Source organism: Pezoporus occidentalis, unplaced genomic scaffold, assembly GCF_034315485.1.
Source record: "Pezoporus occidentalis ecotype Australia unplaced genomic scaffold, CSIRO_AGI_Poc_V1 ctg70, whole genome shotgun sequence".
Taxonomy (NCBI): domain Eukaryota; kingdom Metazoa; phylum Chordata; class Aves; order Psittaciformes; family Psittacidae; genus Pezoporus; species Pezoporus occidentalis.
Window position 1 is genome coordinate 3,172,643 of NW_026916053.1, and position 13,429 is coordinate 3,186,071.

Here is a 13,429-nt window from a genome sequence, read left to right on the forward strand (position 1 = left end):
CTTTTTTCTCTCTAATTTATTCTCTGCTACTGTTGCACACAAGTGGGTAACAAAAGGTTTGCATTGTGCTTTGGCCTCTCCTGGGTACCACACACAGAAGAAGAGCAACAAGTAAAACACCAAGGCCCTGCAGTATGGGGAAAAAAACCCAAAAACTAAAAAAGAAAAAACCTAGAGAAGAAAATAACTCACAAATTTGGAAATTTGAATCAGGAATATGAGTCAGGAACATCTTTCCTGAAATCCATAGACAGCAGCATCGTACAACTACATGGACTAAAAGGGGGATGACTTGGCAAGGGTTAGCACAGCCCCTGCTCGAGGAGGACACACGCAACTCCTGAGCCACGTTACAGCCCAGCTGGAGGATGTCACCGAGGGAAACAACCAATGTCATCACTTCTCTGTGGTCTCACAGTAACCCCATGAGGCAATCAAACACCCCGGCAGAGCTGCGGAGCTGTGAGCAGGGGTTCCTTGTGCTCCTTCCCCAGTGCTGAGTGGCAGAAAGCAGCTGGTTTGTTTTGCTGGTGTTTGACCAGGCACCACCCAAATGCCTGACCCCCCCCCCCAAACCCTGAAGCTTTCAACGCAAATGAAGAGCCAGGCAGCAGAAGGATGTAAATTTCTACATCTAGTAAAAATTTCAGCTTGAAAAGTCTAAAAATAGACTTTTCTTGCCTTGGGAATTCTGGCCTCGCCTTGTAACTTGTGGTGCTGCAGCTGATTGCGTTCATAATTTAACTGTTGGATGGGTATAAAATTACTCGTGTGGGAGGTATTCAATTTCTGGTAAGGACATTTACATTAAATAGAGGCTGCACACACAAAAGAGAGGAAAAATCCCTTCCACTTCTGCTTGCCTGGAGCGGTGAGGACATGTGCAGCCTCGCAAGGCTGCTCTTGTCAGCAGATTGTCTCTTTGTCCTGCTGAAAACCTGATAAAGTTCACCATGGCTGCAAGGGCACTTGTGTCTCCTCTCTGACACTTGGCATAGGGCACCCAGGGCTCATCCGAGCGCTGCCAGGGGTGGCTGTTTGTTTCCAACCCTTCCATTTTGTCACCTCGGTGCCTGTGAATCTGAAAACTCAATTTCAGTGACCCTCTCCTGGGGGTGTATCTATTCCCCTCTGTCTATTCCCAGAGAGAGGGCTGAGCGTGCTGGGCATCATCAGTTTGTAATGGATAGGTGGGAAGAGGAACAGACTGGGAAGGCGATCCAGCAGCAGGCCCTGCATGAGTGGAGGGTTTGGACAAGGCAGAGATAAGTCACAACAAGGCTCAGTCCAGCCTTCAATGTTGAGGCAGGAGCTGGGGTTCCCTTTGAGGTCCACCTTTCCCACTGCCTGAAATCCTCCCAGGTCTCTGCTCTGTGGTTCTGGAGAGGATGCTCTGTGTTAATAGCAACTGAGAGTTGCGGTTGTCCAGCCTGGAGAAGAGAGCACTTAGAGAGCCCTTGTTCTGGCCTTTCAATACTTTAAGGGGGCTTTAGAAGAGAAAGATGGGGACAGACTTTTTTTAGTGCCTGTTGCAATAGGACAAGGGGTGATGTTTTTATACTAAAAGAGCGTTGATTCAGACTAGTTATAAGGAATAAATTGTTCTTACAACAAGGGTGGTGAAACACTGGCACAGGTTGCTCAGAGAGGTGGTAAATACCCCATCCCTGGCAGTGCTCAAGGTCAGGTTAGATGGGGCTTGGAGAAACCTGCTCTAGTGGAAGGTGTCCCTGCTCATTGCAGAAGGTTGGAACTGGATGGCTTTTAAAGGTCTCTTCCAACCCAAACCATTCCATGATTACTTTGAGGAAACTGGAGGCTCATAGGTCACTATTCCTTCCTCACCCCACTCCTTCCTGCCCCAGTCTTCATTCCTTTCACTTCTATGCTCTCAGAGTAGGGCTGTTTCTGATCACAGTATGCTAGAGATTGGAAGGGACCTCAAAAGATCATCTAGTCCAATCCCCCTGCCGGAGCAGGAACACCTAGATAATGTTACACAGGAATGTGTCCAGGCGGGTTTTGAATGTCTCCAGGGAAGGAGACTCCACAACCTCCCTGGGCAGCCTGTTCCAGTGTTCCGTCACCCTCACTGAGAAGAAGTTTCTTCTCAAGTTTAAGTGGAACCTCTTGTGTTCCAGTTTGTACCCATTACCCCTTGTCCTATCATTGTTTGCCACTGAGTAGAGCCTGGCTCCATCCTCGTGACACTCCCCCTTTATATATTTATAGACACTAATAAGGTCACCCCTCAGTCTCCTCTTCTCCAAACTATAGAGACCCAGCTCCCTCAGTCTTTCCTCATAAGGGAGATGCTCCGCTCCCTTAATCATCTTAGTTGATCTGTGCAAAGCCACTGCCAAAACCCAAGTGACTGCATCTGGAAAGCCACTGAGGGAGGATGGTTCAGCTGGACCCAGCTGGATGGAGCTGCACCATCAGCAGACCCCAGCTCTGCATCTGAGGGGCTGCAGCAGCTCCGGCACTGCAGCAGCCTCCAAGAAGCCCTGGCTTTCTCCCACCAGCACGTCAGGGTTACTGGGACACTGACTTTCCAGACAGCCCGGGGCTTTCAGTGATTGATTTTTTTTGGATACTGTTCTAATCCAGACAGTGCAGCCTCCTAATGAATCACATCTTGGTCTATTAGGAGTTTCCTGTGAGTCGTGCCTTCTTGGACATCATTCACAACAGGGTAAATGCCATGCTTGGAGCCAGAACTGAGCTCTGTCAGGCAGGAAGAAACCGGCCCTATGTGTAAAAGAGGAGAGATCACCCCCAAAGTCCACTTGTGAATGACAGGGCTTGAAAAATACAAGTGTGCTTTGCATCCAGAGCGGCCGAGCACAGGTAAAGCGGCTTCTCCTCCTCCCCTCTCAGCCAAGGTTCCCATCCCGGGGATGAGGAATCAGTCAAAAAGGGAAAGGAGCCCTGGGCAGGGATGCAGGCAGAGTTTTCTCACTGCTGGAAACCCGTGGAGGCAGCCAGCTGGCAGGGCTCCTTCCTGCCTGCATGCGGGCCCGGATGGCTGGGAATGCCGGTGTTCGTGCTCGGAGCTTGGGAAACGCCGGCACCGCCAGCCCAGCCAGGCAGACACCCAGGGGTGAGTTCTGTCTTTACAAAGCTGTGTTTTCACCCATGGTGAACACCTACCCCCAGCACAGAGCCCTGGGCTGCAGCAGGGCTGTGCTTTGGGTTCAGGACATCGTTTATTTCGTGTGGAAACAGGGAAAAAGGGGGACTTTAAGCTTCTTTCACCATCAGGGTGAGGGAACTGTTATTTGCCAGCTGCAGTTTCACCCAGTCTGCCTTCATCATTAGAGACGTCTAATTTGACATTTAGCTTAGTTAGGGTAAAAAACTGTTCTTTGGCTGTGCCCAGGCTGAATCCACCTTACTTTTCTGTTAGGAAACATACACACAGTAATCAAAATGATTCAAGGTACCTTAATACACAGAGTAATACAGCTCCTTCCTCCACGACAGGGTTCTTTCTGCACTTCTGGTGGCCATTCTTCCACCTAACCACTTGTTTTCTCTCATTTTCTGAAAGAGTTCCCTTGGACAAAAATGATGCTGGACATGTAAGACGACATTGTGAATATTAATGAAGGGGGTTTTTCTTTTCCTTCTGCTCCCAGTTCCTCCTCTGGGCTAAAAGTAAATAGAGTCAGCTGTAGCTGACACAGAAGCTGATGAGGGAGGCACATTAGTTTGTCTGCCTGTCCGGGATTGCTTCTATAGCAGGCTTCAGATCCCTAGCCAAACTTCCCAACTCCATCTGGGACAGGATCTGGGACAGGATCTGATCTTTTTTCTCTTTATTCATGCTCAAATATCCTATCTGTTTTATGACTTCTTGTGTGTCTCTGTGTGATTTCCTGATGAGTCCCTTTTTATACTTGTTTTTAAAACCAATCTGTAAATGAGTATAATTTGGGGAACGTTCAGGTGCTAATTTTCAAGCACGGAAGACACAAAATTAACCTGGATCTCGTTTGGATTTATATATGTGAATTTGTAGTTACTAATTACTTTGTTCTAGTGGTTGCCTAGGGACCGGTGAACAGGACTTTGTTACATTCAGTAGAGGAGACTGTCCCAGCCAGTGATATGTGCATATAAATATTTGCTGGATCAAAGGTGCTAATTTTACAAAGCTGAATTGGTTTGGAACAATCTGTAGTGCATCAGTAAAAAAAAGCTTAAAGTCTGCTGTACCCACTGGGGTTTGGTTTGGGGCGTTTTGGGTTTCTTTTTGCTGGCAACCACAAGTGGTAGGGTTAAAATCCAGGGATTTTATACCAGATTGCAGGGCTGAACTGACCTGAGCCCATTCCCAGAGGCAGTAGATGCTTCAGCTCCGTGCTGCATCGTGATGGGGTGGTACCCTGCGTGTGGGGGCAGTTGTCCTCATGCTGTGATCTCTGCCAACCCCGGTGGCTCTTCCTTGTGCTGTGGGGCACGTTGAAGATGTGTCATGAGGAACACTTGGAAAATACCTGTGCATGCCACAGGAAACACTCCTCTGCTGTCTCTTCATCCACAAAACCAGCAAAACGGAGAGGGAATAGGGAAAAACCGCACTACTGAATTAATAGTACCTAATTCAGTAAGTAACTTAATGAAGTTAATTTACCTAACATCAGCAATACCTTCATATTAGTAGAATAGTAATAGTGGAAACCTGACTTTCTGACTTGGTACGGGGAATATCCAAAGGAAAATATCCCTTTTATTGTGGGCTGTGAGGAGCATCCTGTCACCTGCCTTGTGCACACCCATCCCACCCAGCTGCTTCTGACTGGTGAGATCCTGGAGACAGAGCTAAGTTACCAAGGAAGCACTCAGGTTAAATTCCACTCACACGTCAATTCTGATCTTGCATCAAGAAGTATAATTAGCTTCTATTGACTTGAATTTCCAGAAAGCAAGCGTACAAGCCATTGAGTTAACCTTTGATGTAAGTACTGCCATCCAGAGAGAGAAATTTGGTCTGAAGAGTACAAGGGTAACTTGGATGCTGCCTCCCACGTAGCTAAACCCAGACATTGTAATTAATTCTAACGAAGACGCTCTTGTGGCCAAGCTTGACAGATAAACCTCTATTAGGATATAAAGCATCATTGATTGCCGGCAGATCAACTGGAGGCAGCGTGATTGTTCATGGGCACTGGGAAAAGAGAGCCTTCAGATCTGCTCCTGAAACAGAGGCAGCTGAAGCTCCTGGGTACCCAGCCCTCAGCAGTATCCCACTGTGGTGCTTCCCTATACAAGTGTGTGGGGGATCGAAGCTGTGAGTCAAAGCTGATCTATCCCCATCTTCCCTGCTATGGAGATGCAAGAAAACCATGGATTTTCATCCCAGGGAGGGCGAGACAGGATATGGAAGTGACCTAGTTTCACCCAACTATTTTTATCCTAAGCACAAGCTCCTGCTCATCTCAGCTCAGCTCCAGAAGTGGGATTTTCCAGTGCCAGCAGTCGAATCTGGAATTAGAAGAATTCAGGATTCAGCTGAGGGGAACATTGACACTTTACGAGAAAGCTTGTTTTATAGGCAGCTTTCTGCTCACTGTGGAAAGCCCCTTTGGACACTCAGCACTTGGCTTTGGAGCTTTCCCAACTTGACCAAGTGTATAACTTCATGTTATATTGAAGAAAAGAGGCTCAGATCCTGAGCTACCCCTGGCTGAATGGGTGCAGCTCTCAGGGAAATTATCACTGAAGCAGAGCATATAGGCTGTTGTGTCTTTTCCTTTCCTTGCTGTTACAAAGAACATGCTTATTCAGCCTTTTAACAGACCTGCTATTTCTACTTATTCAGCTTTTGCCATGTTCCTCATTATTTATGGATTCCTTTTTCTCTTGAATTTCTTTTCTTCAAGGTTCTGGTTAAAATTCGTGTGGTTTCAGCACTACCATGTTTTTTCACTAAAGTTTTATCAGTGTTAGCAATGTCTGATTTTTTAAATGTCTTTTTTATATTGAAATAATCTATGGGACATGAGTTCTTTCACAATATATTCCCTTTCTTAGAGCTGGCAGCTCAAAATACACAATTGATTTCAGGATGCCTCGCTTTTGAGATGAGATGGGATAGAGGAGGAAATGTTTATTATTCCGGTTGTGGAAGATCTCATAGAATCTTCCACAGAATCAAATCATAGAATCCCAGACTGGTTTGGGATGAGAGGACCTTAAAGCTCACCCAGCTCCAACCCCTGCCTCGGGCAGGGACCCCTTCCACTGGAGCAGCTTGCTCCAAGCCCGTGTCCCACCTGGCCTTGAACACTGCCAGGGATGGGGCAGCCACAGCTTCTCTGGGCACCCTGTGCCAGCGCCTCAGCACCCTCACAGGGAAGAGCTTCTGCCTTAGAGCTCATCTCAGTCTCCCCTCTGGCAGGTTAAAGCCATTCCCCTTGGCCTGTCCCTACAGGCCCTAGTCCAAAGCCCTTCTCCAGGTTTCTTGTAGGTCCCCTTTAGGTACTGGAAGAGAAGATACTGGAAAACAAGGTCTATTTGGATGTTTCCCATTTTGCAAAGTGGTTCCTGGCTCCCAGGAGTCAGCCCATACATGTTAGGAGTGAAGTAGCTGCCTTGGGCCAGTGGCTCCTTTGGAGAAGGAGAGAAGCAGCGTTTGTTTCTGCCCACATACAACTGGTGAAAGACAATCAGTGTTTTTGCTGTGATGTGCCACATTTCCTGCATTATCTCTATCTCTCAGGATCACTGGGGTTCAGTTTTCCATTCGGCCCTTCCTTACTCTGTTGCAATTTGGGTTTTGTAAATCTGCTGCAGCGACAAGGTTTCCTTGGGTTAGTTTTCTAAGCGGGTTGTGTTGCTCCACAGGAGAGAAGCATTGGGGTTTATTACAGGTGGAGCTGATGGTCACACCTCTGCCTAAGACCATTGCTCAATACTTCCCACTGTAAAGCCCCGTTTTAATTGCCTTTAATGTTGCAAAACTCCTGCCAGTGAGGCAAACTTTTCCACGCCAGCTCCTTTAAAAAGTAACTGTTTTATCCCCTCATTGCCAACACAGGAGGGAGAAAAACAGAGAACTATTCTTCTGCCAGTCCAGCCTGTTTTTTTTGTGAGTTTACATTGTTAGGGAGTAGTCCCATAGTATCTAACAAGGGAATAAATTGTCCATGAGCCTTGTTATTGCTAAGCTTGAGCATTTAGCTCGACTGCCCATGAAATGCCTGGGAGAAGGGGTTTTGTGGCAGGCTCAGAATGAACATATCTTCAATTCACACCTGGACAAGCGGCACAAATTCAATATTCCCTGGTCAGGTAATCAGTGGATTTCTCTTAATGCTTTTGAAGAACTCTTCCAGAGCAGCTCCTTAGTAATGACAAAGGCCTGTTCAGTCAGAGAATACTTTATATTCATGCTTACTTGTTGGTTGTTGCCTTTGCTTTTAAGCTGTAATAATAAACTCTGTTCTTAATGTTGAGTCTATGACATTGAGCAATCCAGAAGTGGGCTGTTGAATCAGGGCTTACTGGAAAAGAAAGAATCACTTATCCAGGCAAACTGGGAAACTCTTAAAGCCAGATTTGGAATTGTACTCCCAAAGATTTGTATTCCCTAAAGATGAGTGTAATGACACCTGCCTTGCAACCTGGGAATGGGTGAATGCAGGGGTGAAACACAGGGGGGGTAGAAAGGCTGGAACCAGAGGGACCAACAGACACCCTCAGAGCCAGTCAGAGGCACAGGCTGACACCCATAGAAGCTGTGGCTCCCCCATCCCTGGCAGTGTTCAAGGCCAGGCTGGACACAGGCGCTTGGAGCAAGCTGCTCTAGTGGAAGGTGTCCCTGCCCGTGGCAGGGGTTGGAGCTGGAGGAACTTTAAAGTCCCTTCCAACACAAACCAGGCTGGGATATTATGATTTTATTGTATGACTCTAAGCTTTCAGGTGTGAAAAGGGAAGGATGGAGACATTTCAATGGAAAAAGAGTTTCAGTTCTCTGGTCACGGAGGAAGCTGCAGTGTCTATGCTCAGAAAGGTGATGGTAAATCAAACGAGCAGAACGGGTGTTATCCGGGAGAAATGAGTCAAATAGGTTTTAAACTCCTGACTCACAGTTCTTACACTTGCATCAGCATCTACAAATCCTCTCGGTTGCTTTAGCGTGCCAGTAATCACCGTCAAGGGGGTTGTTACGAACTTGCCTCCAGTTACCTGTTGTGTACCAACAAGTGCAAGTTCAGGGTGAGGCAAATCACAGCACCTGCCAGGTTCTGCTTGGGAACAGCTCCAATCAGCCCATGGCTTTGGTGACCTTGTGGGACTTCCAGATGTCCATTAACCTGCTCACATCCATCAATGTGCTCAGAGCAGCAGCTGGACAGGGAGGATGTCACTGGGGTGAATGCATGGCCTGGAAACCCAGCTGTGGTGTTCTGTGACCCACGGGTGACCACTGATGTACCTCAAAGCACTAGAATGTGATGGAAAAAACCCACAACAGTGGAATAAACCCACAAAAGTGGTTAAAATCCTACTGGAGCACAGCAAAACACTGCACATACCAGCATGGGCATAGCATGACATTGAGAGACGGGAATACAACCACCCTTTTACACCTTATTAATAAAGACACTTTGTTCTACGCAGTCGTGGTGAGCCGAGCTCACGCTCTGCAGTTCGCTGATGGTACAAACGTCCCACAAAGCACAACGGGCGATAACGTCTCCAGCATCACCGTGTGCGTTTGCATGACAGAAGCTGCACCGTCCCCTCCGAAACGCTCCCGGTCCAGCGTCGCAGAGCCGCGGGGAATGCCGGTACCTCTTACATCTGCATAGACCCGCCCCCTCCGCCGCGCCATTGGCCAGCAGTCTCCCCAGCAGTGGTGCGGCCCGGGGCTGTGAGGCTCGGCGCTTCATTAGCATTCGCCCCGCCTCCGGGCAGGTGAAAGGGGAAGCTGATTCGTCTCTTCGTCAGCCGGCGGGCGCGGTTGCGCTCTGCGATTGGCGGAGAGGCGCATCACTCCGCCGCGGCGAGGACCGTACTTCCGCCTCGGTGTCAGCGGTGCTGGGGTGGGAGGGTGTTGTGGCGGGGCCGTCGCGGGAGCGCGGTGTCAGGTAATGCCGCCGGGCCGGGCCGGGCCCTCGGGGGGCTCCGCGCTGCCGCGGCGCTGCCCACACTGAGAGAGGGGCGGCAGCGCCGCCCCCAGCCCCGCCCGGGACCGGCGCGGCCCAGCCCAGCGGGGCCGGGGGTCCGCTCACCGGTGGGCCGCGGGCGGCTCTCCTCAGCGCCGCGGGCTGCCCGCTCGGTCCGGCCCGGTGGAGCGGAGCGGGGCGGGGCGAGGCGCTGGCGGTCACCGGGCCGGGGTAACGCGGCTGCCTCAGCGCTTCGCGCCCGTACCCGGTAGAAGCGGGATCCTTGGTCCGTTCGCTTTCCCTCCGGGCCGGGTCGTAGGCCCATGCGGCTGAGTCGGTAGCGGGTGGGATTCAGAGAACCTTCCCTCAGCCGCGGCGGGACCCCGGGCTGAGTGGCAGATCCACTGTGTTAGCCGTGGGGCCGGGCAGGGGAGGCAGCGGGGCCGAAGGACGGTGCGAAGCGCGGGCTGCAGGGCAGCGGGGCTCTGGCAGCACCGGCGGAGGGATAGTTCTCGTTTCTTGTGTCCTCCTGATGCCTTTTGGAGCTGAGTGGTTTGGCGGAGGAGCCTGCGACACGCGGTTCCCCAGATAGGTGCGTTGAGCTCAGCTTCAGCACCGTGCAGGAGCCTCAAGGGGCCTTTAAGGCCACAGCTGAAGCACAGCGAGCAGCCAGGGTTTATAAGAGTTTGGGTTATTTTTGTTCTTCAGTTACCTACTCAATGTTTCTCTTACAGAGCTCCTGAAAGGGAGACAAGCAAGATGGGGAAAATAGCGGGAAAAAGGCTTTTTTTTTTTAAATAACATGCCACCAGAACTTCTGCATGGTAACAAAGGTATACGTTATGTTGCCATTTATTTAATTGGGGTATTAATTATGTTTGTGCTGTGTGTTTGGATTCAGGGCTCCTCCTGGAAGTGGTTTGTTACTCCGCAGCACTTGCTGGGCTGAGTTTAACATGGGGGTTCAAAATCACTTCTGTTTTTTATCTGCCATGGCCTCGTGTTTCCCCTCAGAAGCATCTGTGAGAGCATGTTACATGCAAGCAGATACTGCTTTCATTTACTTTGGATTTTCTCTATTAAAATACATAGCCTTCATTTAAGATTTCAAAGAGTAGAACGGAGACATGGGCCTGCAGTGGAGATGAGCATTACTGTGCCACTCTTTCTTAAAGCTTATGCATGCAAGAGAAATCTGCTCCATCCCAACTTCATCTTCCAAAGTTCTATAACTCCAGTTGACATCTGGGGGCAAGCACATATATATCGTATTAACTAACTTTATACCAGTGTGCTCTGGGACTTGTGAAACCTCAGGGCAAGTTCTGGAAGCAGTGACTTGGGTAACTTCCAAACGTACAGCGTTGCACCGTGGGATGAAGTAGGAGAACTGGCTAAACGAGCGCAGAAGCAAGAAGTTGTGAGCAGTGACTTTCCCCTGAGTAACCCTCTGGGTTTTCAGTCCCTGTAAACAGAACTTTCCTTAAAATAGTTGTCAGCTCATGCAAATGTTTGACCACGTGGTAGAAAGTTGAGGGCAATCGAGGGTAAAAATCAGGAGTGGTTCGTAATGGTGCTTTCCTGAACCAAGAGCACCTTGTAATGAACTTGTCACTTCAGGGAGTGCTCCAAAGGAAACACTGAGACATCTGCTGTCCAGGAATGAGCATCCCATTTTCCTCCGAAACTACTCAGCCCTGCTAAGATAATCTTATAAACAGAAGATGCACTTTCAAGGTATAAAAATGATGATTAGACAACAAACTCTGTGCCTGTGAGTAGCTGAAGACTAGAGAGGTTAGAGGCATCAGTTGTTGCAGCACTGAAAAGCAGTGTGGTGCATGGAGTTCTTTGGTTGCTAACACCTATGCAGATGTACCTGGTTTGGTAGCTGAGAAGAGAGGATGATTTTCACTGTTGGATGGTTTCTTGAAATCAATTTTAATTCTTACTGCTTTCTACAGTGTGTGCTTGCTTAAGCTGAAAGGTTTTATGATTGAAACTGGTATTTCTTTCAGCCTTTCTTCTTGTGAATTCTGTCCTGTGAACTTCACACATGCTGACCTAGAACAAAGGTGGAGAGCTTAGCTTTCTGTTAGTGCTGGCTGGAACACAAGCCAGTCAGGCTTTTGTGCTTTGATAAGGCTGTGTTTTTAAGTCACTGTTTGTATTGCCAGTCAGGTGATTTATTGCTGCTGTTGTTTGAAAGTGAGGTTCATATGCAGGTACACTGAGGTTTGGAGCAGATAATTCATTAGGTTTTGTATTTGAAGTAACTTGTCCTTGAACAATGCAATGTTACATCATGCTGCTTGGTAACTAGAACTGCTGTTCACAAGCTGGCATTGATTTTGTCACCTGAGTCATGAAGATGTAAGAAATGTCTGTATTTGGCACTAATAGGATGTTTTAACGTGCTCAGTGTTCAGTCTGTTCACTGTGAAATAACTAAGCGCTTGCTTTTCTTACCTTATGTGGAAGAAATGCACAAAATCATGTGTGCAAAGAATGTGTTAAACATGGAGTGCTCAACATCTTGAATGGTTTTGCAGAGGTTGTGTAACTCGTCACAGGGGCATCGTCACCAAAGTTGGAAAGCGAGAGCAATGAGCAAGTTGGTCACCTTGTGTCTGCCAGATATGGGGCTGTGATGTTTCCTGTTGCAAGAAATATGTATTGTATGGATTCTGTAGATATACAGACACTGTAGAATTTGGAATTGAAGTATATATTATTTCAATCCTTGAACCCCTAATATTTACGATGGAGAAGACTGTATGGTGATAGTGATTTACTTTGTATTCTTAAATGCTTGTAACAGCAAGTTGCATGAGAGCAGTGAGCGAATAGAACATGTCAAATGTGACATACCATTACTTTCAGTGGTTCTCTTCAACAACTTCATTCACTGCACAAAGATAATGTCTTAATTTTCAAGGTTAATACGTTACAAGAATAGACCAAACTTACTTAAACTTGTTTTATTTTCTTTTAAATACAGTTACAATTGGAAATCCATTCACCAGTCTAGACAGATCCTTTAGATTATTTCAGTATGTTTAATTATGCACATAATTTAATGAGACAGACTCTTGGTAAATTACAGAAGCTCTTCATGCAGGAAATGCAGGAGGCTGGACAGTGTTGTCTTCCCATGGTGGTTTATGAATGTGGTGGGAGCAGGCACAAAAGGTGAATTGTTCCTGCAGCTGCAGAAATACATCTGGACCTTTTAATCTTGTCCCTCTTGGTTTCATGATCCCAAACTTAAACTGTATATTGCTCTATGGGACATGTAACCTCTGTGGTTGACATGAAACTGAACGGAAGTCTTGGTCTGTGGCATTTCTGTTTGAGTTCAATATTTTTTCTGTGCTCTTGAGTTTGAGAAGAGGTAAGGTTGTGGCTGCTGGGAGGCAAAGAACCTGTGGGGTATTACAAAGAAGGCTGCATGCTTATGATACTTGTCAAGAAACATGTCTTCATGAATGGATAACTTCATTATCTTTTTGCTAGCATTATTTCTACTCTTCAGAGTGATTTTGCTTTAGGGCTCCCAAAATAATTTATTAATAGATCTCACTGGGGTTTGATTCTGGTGATAGTTTCAAAGTAATAATGATACGAGGAGAGTTTGAATTTGGAGGTGTCTATGGTTCATGTCACTCACTTCAGACCTAACCAGCTGCAGGCACTGAGGTGGAGTCCTGATGTGCCCATGGACTGAGTGAGAATGAGAATCCTTCCAATAACTCTCAGTTACGAAGCCTGTACGTGTTGAGGCTGCAGAGAGGCTGGCTCATCAGCCTGTTTGTAACGGGCCATTAGCAGTGTGTTTGTTGAGGGGATGAAATTAGAACCTTGTTAGAAGGGCAAAACCTCTCCCCCTTGTATGTTCTCTCTAGATTTTGCACATCAGTTGTGTTGAACAGTTGTTTAATAGCGAAACAAAAAGCTATGCATCTTTAGAGATGCAAATAACTTTATTTACATGGTCTTATTTTGTCTTAAACAGAGTTCTAAGTGCTGTGCAGCTGTTTTATTATCTGAGTTAATGTTACTCAGGCAGATAGCTGTGTGGATTCTTCATTAAAAAACTATTTGGATATATTTGTCCTGTTTTCAGAAGTCAAAAGTTTATTGAAATATTTATGTATATATATACTGACAACAGCAAACATAGTAACGCCCTTACACTGGAATCCATTGCGTATCTACTATAAATGTAGCTTTAAAGGAAATTCAACCACAGTAAAAACTCTTTCTAAAGCTTTTTTTAACTTGTGGTACCATCTTTAAACTCTCTAACA

At 47.2% G+C, this 13,429-nt stretch overlaps 1 protein-coding gene across 2 annotated transcripts in view; it reads left to right on the plus strand.

The window, feature by feature from the left end:
* Positions 1–8,950: 8,950 nt before the first annotated feature.
* Positions 8,951–13,429, plus strand: part of OSBPL2 (oxysterol binding protein like 2) — a 35,076-nt gene continuing 30,597 nt past the window's right edge. Inside the window, exons 1-2 of one of the 2 annotated variants that reach the window (XM_062642247.1) lie at positions 8,951–9,101; positions 9,854–9,952. The gene's annotated coding sequence lies outside the window, so the exon portion shown is untranslated. The remainder of the gene's footprint in view (positions 9,102–9,853; positions 9,953–13,429) is intronic. The other variant, XM_062642248.1, reaches the window with a different exon arrangement.